The sequence below is a fragment of the Pinus tabuliformis genome, chromosome 6 (genome assembly GCF_031772625.1).
Source record: "Pinus tabuliformis cultivar Carrire ecotype Pingquan chromosome 6, CPIR1, whole genome shotgun sequence".
Lineage (NCBI taxonomy): Eukaryota > Viridiplantae > Streptophyta > Pinopsida > Pinales > Pinaceae > Pinus > Pinus tabuliformis.
In genome coordinates this window covers 1,749,142,684-1,749,153,283 of record NC_142292.1, presented here as the reverse complement: position 1 = coordinate 1,749,153,283, position 10,600 = coordinate 1,749,142,684, and the positions used below count along the sequence as shown (strand labels likewise).

General features: G+C 37.1%; 1 pseudogene across 1 annotated transcript; it reads left to right on the top strand.

Moving 5' to 3' along the window:
- The first annotated feature begins 8,124 nt into the window (after positions 1-8,124).
- LOC149265908 (UDP-glucuronic acid decarboxylase 1-like) lies at positions 8,125-10,291 on the top strand (annotated as a pseudogene). Its single transcript, XR_016252178.1, has 3 exons — positions 8,125-8,748; positions 9,664-9,810; positions 10,171-10,291. The product of XR_016252178.1 is annotated as a UDP-glucuronic acid decarboxylase 1-like (transcript).
- Positions 10,292-10,600: the final 309 nt, after the last annotated feature.

Here is a 10,600-nt window from a genome sequence, read left to right as displayed (position 1 = left end):
TGCTAAGATCCCATCCAAGAGGAAATATTATCCCGGGAGTAGTAGAATCCCAACGTCCAGTATGTTGCCACCCATCCTTATCTCAATGTGCATCCCATCCAGTGCATCTAGTAGACCCTTCTTTTCCATGTTGTCATCATTATTGAATTCCCTCCCAATGTGTTGAATAGTTGAATTCCTCAATAATCCCCATATGGCTTCAATTTGGTTAGCCATCCATGTAGCTTTGGTTGTTTTATTTTAGTGTTGTCTCCTACATGGTCGATGATAGTATGTGAATCTCCATAAATGTGGATGGTGGGGATGTCTAGAAAAGAAGTGAACCAAAGAAGTCCCCATAATGCAATTGGCTTTGCCTTCGTATTAGTGCCTCTACTAGCTCCCCACTCGACCCAGTATTCTTGTTCATTTGGTATGATGATCCAGAAACCACATCCACATGTTCCCCTTTGTGTCTTGCCATAAAAAAAACCAACCAGGTAATCATTCCTGGAGCCTATCTTCCTACTAATGGGCCTCTTAGGTCTGTTTTTGTTGGCACTAGCAAAATTATGTGTCTCATTTCCCATATAATTCTAAAAAATAATACTATTGTTCCATCTCCATATTTCCCAAAAAAATGATAATGGGATGTTCCTCCACTAGGAGTTTTGAATACTCCACCAGCACAAATAGTCAATGATATTATCATATTGGTTAAATGGAAAGCCCAATGTTCCCAACAATTTTCCTCAAGATCTGTGTAGTAATGAGGCATTTCCTGCATAAAGCACATACTCCATGCCCCTGCCTTTTTATCTTTTGTATGTTTTCCGAGGTCAAGTTCTTTCCAAACAAGCCAAAGAAATAAAATGATCTTCATAGGAATTCTAGATTTCTAGAACTTATAAAACGAGCATACCTCAGTGTTGTGTACTTTGTAGTAGCAGAATGTATTATAACAATCAGCCACCTCTACACCTCCTTCCTTCATTTTTCCAAGCCATCCAATCCTATGGCGGCCTTCTTCCCAATAAACACCAACCAATTTCATTTCAGACCTGATCTGCTCCCATTCCCAATTTCATTTCAGACCTGATCTGCTCCCATTCCCAAACCATCTGGCCCTCCAAGCCCATCTCACCCAATGCCTTGGAGATAGCAAGATGACCATGCCATTGCTTAATGGCTTGATTCCAATAGAAAAATGTACTCGATAATTCCACTCCCATTCCCAATATATGATCCTCCCCAATGACTATCTTACTCACAGATCCAAAGATCCAATATAAGTTTTGAAGAAATCTTCGCCTAATATTATTTTGGATGAGCCCTATAGCCACCCCTAAATAAACCCAATGAGCTCCCTATGCATCCATATAGTGAAATATTTGTCTTTAAGGTATTTATGTAGAGTTGGCACATATGCCCTCCCCAAATATACCTCTCCACAAACACGTCAACTCCACAATGCAAATATAATAATAATCTTACTATTATATTTTTTATTTTATTTCATATTAAAAGATATATAATTTTATATTAAAAATCATTATCATTAACTTATTATATGTACTGATTATTTATTAAAATTTCTGTTTCATTGATATGGTAAATCACGCCATTCAAACTTCTCATTCAGAGAAATCTGTACCATATCAAAGATAAGCTAAAAACAAAAACATATTAATTCACTGAGATCTAAAATAAAAACTAACCAAAGCCAAGCCTGATTTTACTTTTCTTCCCAGGGTCTCCCATGACGCGTATAAAGCAGTTTTGGGTGCTCCTATACCAATTTTCACACAAGAGATAGAACCATTTTATTATCTACGGAAACGAATTTTAGGGTTTTCAGAAAACTACAGTGTGAAGGATATGCCACTGAACTCGTTTCAACAATTATTTATGAAGTTTGGTCTATACAAATTCTTCAGTTCAAACAAAACTATATACACCTGAAAACTACTCAAACAAACAAGACTATATACACCTGAAAACTACTTTATATACGCCTGAAAACTACTTTAAAGGAAAAAAAAAATCTTTTACAAATATTAAGTAATCCAAAGCAGGTCAGTCTACACAGTGAACTGTGTTCTGTGCGTTCCCTGGACCGGCGCACACAAATTGAACATAGAGGCATCTATGACCACAACCAAGACTGCAGTGAAATTGGGATGTGCGGACACATAATCCAGTACGTTTGATGAATAATAATCCAATCGGTTGTTAATGTCCAATACCTAACCCATATCGTTCAGACATTGAAGTCAAAAGTTCGAATTTACTGCTGGAGTTGACAATAATGGAAGTTCGACACAACATGTCTATGTGGCACAGAGGAAACATGTCTATGTGGCACAAAGGGAACTGGCACATTGGGAAATTAAGTCCCAATGGGGATGACACTCTCAAGTGGTGGCATGGCAAAATCACAAAGGAAACTTCAATCTCAAAGAAGAATATAATATATTGGCCAACACAATAGAACAAAATGAGGAGAACAAACTGAAGACATAGTCACAAAGGAAACTTCAATCTCAAAGAAGAATAGATTGGCAGACAGAATATAACAAAATAAGGAGAACAAATGGAAGACATTCGAAATGATTAGTTGTGGCCTAAAATAACAATATTCATATGGATTCTATTAAAAATAAAACATTAACATGGGGTAGATTACAAAAAGGAGGATTCCAATGTCAGGGAGAAAGCCATCTTTGTTGTTTGAGCACTGAAACAGTAGAACACCTATTAAAGGACTCTGAATTTTCGTCAAAGATATGGGACAAACTTGCAATCATCTTCAAGAAAAATGATAAGAACAAAACCAACAAAAGTCATCAATGGATACTTGTGCTATTTAGGTATAAAATGATATGTAGAGCGTGGAAGCTCTTCCCAGGAGTTATAGTTTAGGAAATATGGAGGGAATACAATCAGATAATATTCAAAACTATTAAAGAAGATCTAAAATAGGTTTGGAAAAAATTATCAAGAAAGTTAAAGAAAAAATTATAGTCTTTTCATGGAACATTGATGTCTAGGAATGTGAGGCACAAGAAGCATTTATATTTAGAATCCTAGGGTTGTACTAGTAAATGGAAATAAATCAGCCCCATACCATTGCATGCAACTAAACATGCCCTAACCAATGGAAACCCCACTGCATGAATTTAGTAAATTAAACATTAATGGCACCTCTAAAGGCAATCCTAAACCGACCAACGATGAAAGAGTATTAAGGAATAGGGGAAACATGTGTATATTGGAGCCCTTGGCCACAATACCAATAATGTTGCAAAGCTATATGCTATGGGGAAATGAATAAGGATACACAATATATTAGACATAGAGCAACTCATATTCGAAGAAACTAAAAAAAATCATCAACAAGATCAAGAGAATTCAAAATGGCTCAAGCCCAACCAAAATTACAAATAGTTGGAGACTTCTACCCAAACAAAAAACATAGCAAAGAAAGGCACAAAATTGAATGCACTCATTCCCTAATATATCCTAAGATATGGAAATAAGCTAGCAAAAAAGATAACAAGCATAAGACTTGGTTACACAACAACGGTCCTTAGATTTAAATTGGGCACATCAGACTTTAGATCAAATGATAGTTGATGAAAGTTGCCTATAATAAAACAGCTCAGAAAGAATTCATTCCCCATGGGGTGTACCCATATTCCACACAACATGATGTTGGTGATAAGGCTAATGAAGAGTTATAAAGGACAACATGCTTCATTCACCTGACATCTTGGATGGCCACCTCGCCACTGTGAATAATAATACAAAGGTGGTAACTTTTTGTTTGCATAGACATGTGTTGGGACTCAGGACACCACATATCTCCACAATGGTATGATATTGTCCACTTTGGGCCTAAGCCCTTATGGGTTTGTTTTTGGGCTTTACCCCAAAAGGCCTCATTACCAATGGAGATATTTGTTCATCCTTATATACCCATGATCCTTCCCACTTCTACCACTTCTAATAAATGTGGGACTTTGTTCGTATACCCAACAATCCTCCCCTCGAACAAAGGACCATCGAGCCTCCCCTCAAACCATCCGCAGGATTCTCCCCTCTCTACCAACCAGGATTCTCCGCTCCAATGCGTTGGAAGCACACGCCTTACATGGTAGCACCACCTGTCTCGAGAGCTTGCTCCATCCCAGGTCAACTCCTCTTCACCGTGTTGGTAGACAAGACACGTCCATGAAGAATCCGGAGCACACCGCCTGTTTAACCGAGCTCATCCACAGGCTTACGGGGGCTCACCATCTTTGTTCGGCATTCCGAGGATTCATCCACTTGGGTAACCTCGAACTTGGCTCTGATACCACTTGTTGGGACTCAGGACACCACATATCTCCACAATGGTATGATATTGTCCACTTTGGGCCTAAGCCCTTATGGGTTTGTTTTTGGGCTTTACCCCAAAAGGCCTCATACCAATGGAGATATTTGTTCATCCTTATATACCCATGATCCTTCCCACTTCTACCACTTCTAATAAATGTGGGACTTTGTTCGTATACCCAACAACATGAAGCATGTGAGGGTTTAGGAAGGTACATTGTTGTGGTGGTTTACACATTCGTGGGCCCAGAGCTTCAATTATTGCATAATATAGGGAGGGAAAGGTTCTTATCATGTAAAGAGGTTAGGAGAAAGTAGCAGCACAACAGGTAGAAGGAGCTTGGATAGGTAATCAACCAACCATGGCAGACTTCCTCTAGGATATTCAAGTTAAGATTTTCAATGTTATTTTATGGAGAACATGCAAACAAAGGCCCTAGTTATAGTTGTCCATCTCAACAATTCAAGGCTCTCACATTCTTACGTGACACTCCTCTCCATGTGAATTTATTTTTCAGGTCTAGCTTTTTCATGATCTCTCCTTTCAACTTTATTCAAATTTATAGCAATTTACTTCTCTATCCTCTATAAGCTCCTTTGGTTCTTGCACCTCCATCCTCATTCTTGGCCCTATGTATTTCGAAGGCTACCTCTCACCTCTTTAGTTCTTCCATAGTCAATTTTTTCTTCCAATATATGTATTATACCTATCACTAGCTCCCTCTATTTCTCAAGCCTATAACTTCTTTTTTTCATTTTCTATTCTGGTTCCTTCATCCCTCATTTGGCCCTCCACTGCTCACTTATGTTCATTCCCATTTTCCCTACTTGTTCTTCCCTCCTCAACCTCCCTTGCCAACTCCCTACCTTTGCCCTTATGGTTCAAAACTGATTTGTTGTACCCTCACATCATGGCAGAAGAGGCACTCATACTCAATCCTATGCTAAGGAAACTATGGAGTGAAATAGGGATATTATCCCTAAAGTCATCTAGAGGGAAATATCATATGTAGAGGAGCAAGTTTGACAATCTCGAAGGCTTATACCAAATAATCGTGTGGAGTGGGAGACCAAAGAATGGAACCCTAATGTTGGGAACTCCACTAGAGCCAAAGCATTTTCTTATATTCGGAACGCCAATTTTTATTGGCACATAAAAACTCTCATGGGAAGAGTTCTTATTAATAGAGCTAGCACTCATTAAGAACTCATGATTTGCATGGTCAAGCTCTTGGAAAAAATGAATTAGGGTAAATAGTAAGGTCACTCTGTTGACCAAGTTAATCATAGTACTTCACCCCTCATCCTCGAACACTCATTGTGATCCTAGACCACTAGATTAGGTGCAAAATCTAACTAAATAAAGCATTCAAGGTTGAAACTCAAGTTAATATTTTGTTTTCCATTCTGTCAATGTCTTTCAATCTATGTAATGCTTTTTGTGTAGATCATTTTGTTTATTTTGTGCTATTTGTTCAACATATTAGGATAATATAAATATTATAAAAAATTTAAGTTTGTGCTACTAGTATGGTTTCCCTAGCGGCACACCACTAGATATTATTAGTATTGTAAATATGTGATTTTCAAGGTAATATAATATCTCACTTAAAAAAAAAAATAGAAAGCCTTGATATGATCATATCTATTTAATTGATACTCTATCTTGGGTCTCTTTTACTTTGTTGGAAACAAAATTAGATAAACAAAAGTTTCCATAATATATATAAGGTCTTAGTTTATATGACCTCACCCATAAGAGTGTACTTCACTTGGAAAATCAAATTATGTAAAGTGTTATGCAAAATTTTTATGAGGTACTTGAGTTAACTCTTTAGATTCAGAACCTCTTAATTTAAAAAACCAAAACTATATGAAATGATATTCTCACAATATAATTTTAGATATTGAAAATTAATTAACATTATACAATTTCATTATAATAAAAATATTAAAAAATATTAAACATATTTCTCTTCTTAAAATAATAATTTTATGCTAGACTTTAAATTTATGTAGTCATTTTTTGGAAAAATATGATCCTAATTATCCATAATACTATGTTCATTATATCCATGGTTCTAACCCTAAAAGAGATCTATCATCACAACAAAAGATGAGTGATAATCCAGATCATATTTTTCTATCAAAATTTTAAAAATATATATTTAAAATAACTCTAATAATAAAAGATTTAAAAATAATATTATAAATTTAACTAATATTACTTAAACTTAAATGTTTATCTTAAAATAAAGATTCATTCAAGTGAAAATAAAGTGATCATCAAAACATATTTATTATTCTTCATATATTCATAATATTTTTTAATAATAACAATATATTATTATTATTATTCTTTTTATTTTTATATAATAAATTATCTTTGTAAATAATGTTTTTTTTTGTTTTTTTAATTAATTTCAATCAAAATCTCATAAATGTGTTTAAAAACTTGAATTTAAATTGTTTAATCTATACTATCCAGTTGTATTTTAAAATTGTATTCCAAAATTTCAAGAAAAAATAATTTTATTTATAAATTAAAATAATAATCTTATTATATATTTACTTTTATCTGAAAAAACATTAAGATTAACTTGATTATATGTACTGATTATTTAGCTTGGGTATAGTGAGCTTTGAAAAAAAATTGATTCATTCATATGGTAAATTATACCTTCAAATTTGTCATTCAAATGATTATTTGTTAGAATGGGTATAGTGAGATTTGAAAATTTTTTGTTCATTCATATGGCATTCAAACTTCTCATTCAAAGAATCTCTACCATTTCAAAACACACATTCAACGAGCTCTAAAATAAAAACTAACAACGCCATGATTGATTTCAGTTTTCTTCTGAGGGTCTTAATAGACGCGTATAAGAGCAGTTTTGGGTGCTCCCGTACCAGTTTTCACAAGAGAATCATTTTATTATCTACGGAAACGAATTTTGCGGTATTCAGAAAACTAGTGTGCAGGATGTCACTTAAATTGAGGAAAAAACAACCAAAAAGTAACGCAAGTCTTTCATGAATATTAAATAATCCGGAGCACACAAATTGAGCGTTCTGTGCGTTGCCTGGACCGGAGCGTTCTGTGCGTTCAGTCCACACAGTAAAAGGTGTTCTGTGCGTTCCCTGGACCGGAGCACACAAATTGAGCGTAGAGACATCTATGACCACAATTGAACGTAGAGCCATCTATTACCACAACCAAGACTGCAGTGAAATTGCGATGTGGCCTTAACGAGGACACATAATCCCGAGTACTTTTGATGAATAATAATCCAATCAGTTGTTAAAGTCCAATACCTAACCCTTATCGTTCAGACAATGAGGTCAAAAGTTGGAAGCTGCCGGCGGCACTTTACTGCTTGATTTGACAATCGGGCCTTTAATGCACCAGGCCTCACCATACATACATGCCCATGCCTCTCCATCCCGCATCCATCGTTTTTCCGGGAGCTCGACTGCGCATCGCATCAAACTTTTTCCGGGAACGGGTGACCCATCATCTCTGAGCTGGCCCCCGCTGTGCAGGCGCATTTTCAAAGCAACGCTCACCCGCTGTGCTGGCGCATTTTCAAAGCAACGCTCACGCCCAAAACTCCATTTGCTCCATTCGCGCTCCGTCGAATCTCCTCTGCAACCCCTCTCCAGCGTACACTCCATCCCGCTCACAGTGCTGGCTCACCTCGCAGGTCCGCTCACGGTGCTGAATCCCCGTACGCAGGAAGATATACTGATTAGGCAAAGTATAGCAAAATGCACAAGCAATCAAGCCTGAATCACCGCCGGGACGAAGAAGTCCAGGCCCCAGCAGATTCAGATCTCTATTCCCCCAAATCTGAGAAGCCTAAATCACTGCCAAAACCGATGCACTATGTCCTGAAAGAGCAGCGTTGGTTGTTTGTTTTGGTGGGTATGTTGATAGCCTCTACGATCTTCATTCTCCAGCGCAGTCTTGCAAAACGAGACATAATTCTCCAGCCCAGTCTTGCAAAATGAGACATAAGGAAAAATATAGGTGGCACCCAGAAATTTTTGTCGAGCAGAGTGGGGAATTCTGGAGTTCAGAAGACAACTACTGTTTCCAGGATCGTGGGTGGTGTGAAGAGGCAGCCTCTGAGAATAGTTGTAACAGGGGGGCAGGATTTGTGGGCAGCCATCTGGTTGACAGGCTACTGGAGAGGGGAGACAATGTGATTGTTATCGATAATTTCTTCACTGGTAGAAAGGAGAATGTTATGCATCACTTCAAGAATCCTCGCTTCGAGCTCATCCGGCATGATGTTGTTGAGCCGATATTGTTGGAGGTCGATCAGATTTACCATCTGGCATGCCCTGCATCTCCCGTTCACTACAAGTTCAATCCTGTGAAGACAATCACATCCACACCTTTTTTTTTTTTTCTTCAGAGTTCTTAAAGCAACAACGGACATCCTTTGGCTTAGGTCCCAGGTCTGAAGGGTTGCTATTCTAGCAAAATTGCTGAGAATGGATCCGAGGTGGTCCAGCTCATACTTTCTCGATCTCGTTATTGAAACAATGCCCTGTTATGCATCTTTTGCTATTTTGGTTGGCTTTAATTTTTATGTCTGTGCAGGAGATCTCACTATTTTTCCTTATTTTGGTATCAACTGTTATAGGTCGTTTTGCATCGATGCCATAAATTGCTTAATCTGCTATATTACCATGCTTATGTAAACGGATCAACCTATGCCTATGAAATATTTGCATAGAAATGGATTTGAGCTTGAAATATGGGCTGAGCTTTTAGGTTAGAAGGTCGGTTTGCACCAATTTCCCAACTTGTCGTCCTAAGATAAATCTTGGTGAATTTATCACCTGCACACACGTCTTTAATCATCTATTGCACACATAATAGGTTCCAATAATATTGGCAGGATATGTTCATATTTTGCCTTGATTACTGACAGTGACCAACTTACAATGATCCACATTAAGGATGTGAGTTGTGTGGCTATAGATTATCCTCCTTGCCTTTGGATCTTAAACGAAAATTACCTAATTTTAGGCTATTAACTCCTTTGGAGTGGGGTTATTGCCTAGTTTTTAGCTATTAGCTTCGTGTTAGGCAACTCCTCCATAATACTTTATAATGGGATCTTTTTGGCAGTCCCATTGTCTGCACTTCTGGTCTTTTGGACATTAATAATAATTCAATTCAAGTCCATTCTTGGGAGTGAATCTTAGGATGTCTTGTTCTGGGAGGGTTCCTAAATTTGCTGTTCTCTTTCACTTTATCCAGTTTTTGAAGTTTTTCTTAATATTCTTTATACAAGACAAATGTGATGGGGACATTGAACATGCTGGGTCTGGCAAAACGAATTGGAGCCCGCTTCTTGCTTACCAGTACAAGTGAGGTATATGGGGATCCTCTCCAGCATCCACAGACGGAGACATATTGGGGAAATGTCAATCCTATAGGTATGGATTGATTGCTTCCATTTGTGTGGTCTATAGTGTCTTCTATAGTTTTCTGTTTGTTTTGTATTTGCCTTTTTTCAGTTCGCAGACATACATAGAAATAAAACAAAATGTACAGGTTAACTGTTTCTTTGTACTGTCATGTATTATGGGAGCATCCAGGAGCACGATATGCAATTGTTAACTATGTTTATGGGTTATAACGTTTCAGGAATCCCAGACCTGATTGTAACTTCTGTGATTCCCATAATTTTGGTTCCTAGAACAACTAACATCTGTATTCCTGTTTAAGGCTTTAATTATCCTTTGTCCACTTGTATCATTTATATTTTTATTTTTACTAAGAGGATTTATGCTCAGGTGTTAGAAGCTGTTATGATGAGGGCAAACGTACAGCTGAGACTTTGACGATGGACTATCACCGGGGGGCCAATGTGGAGGTATCGACTCCTTTATCTCTGTAGTGTGAATGGGTTTCTAGCTGCTACCTGAAAATAATCTTTCGGATGGATATTACCTGCTTGAAAGAAATGTATCCTCAGATACTTTGTTTTCCATATCTCCATGTTCTAAGTGAGATATATAATTTGTATGTGCCTTATTCTTAGTTCTTGGTTTTCTGTACACAAGTAGTTTCCTTGCAAGAGAATTAGAAAATATCCATTCATAGTTTTGAGCGTAATTACTGTTCCCACAACCATGTTGGTTGACCTAGTATTCTCATGTACGCTGACACTAGTAATTCACATTACAGAGTATTAAGGTTGGTTCTGTCCAATATTCTTCAGCA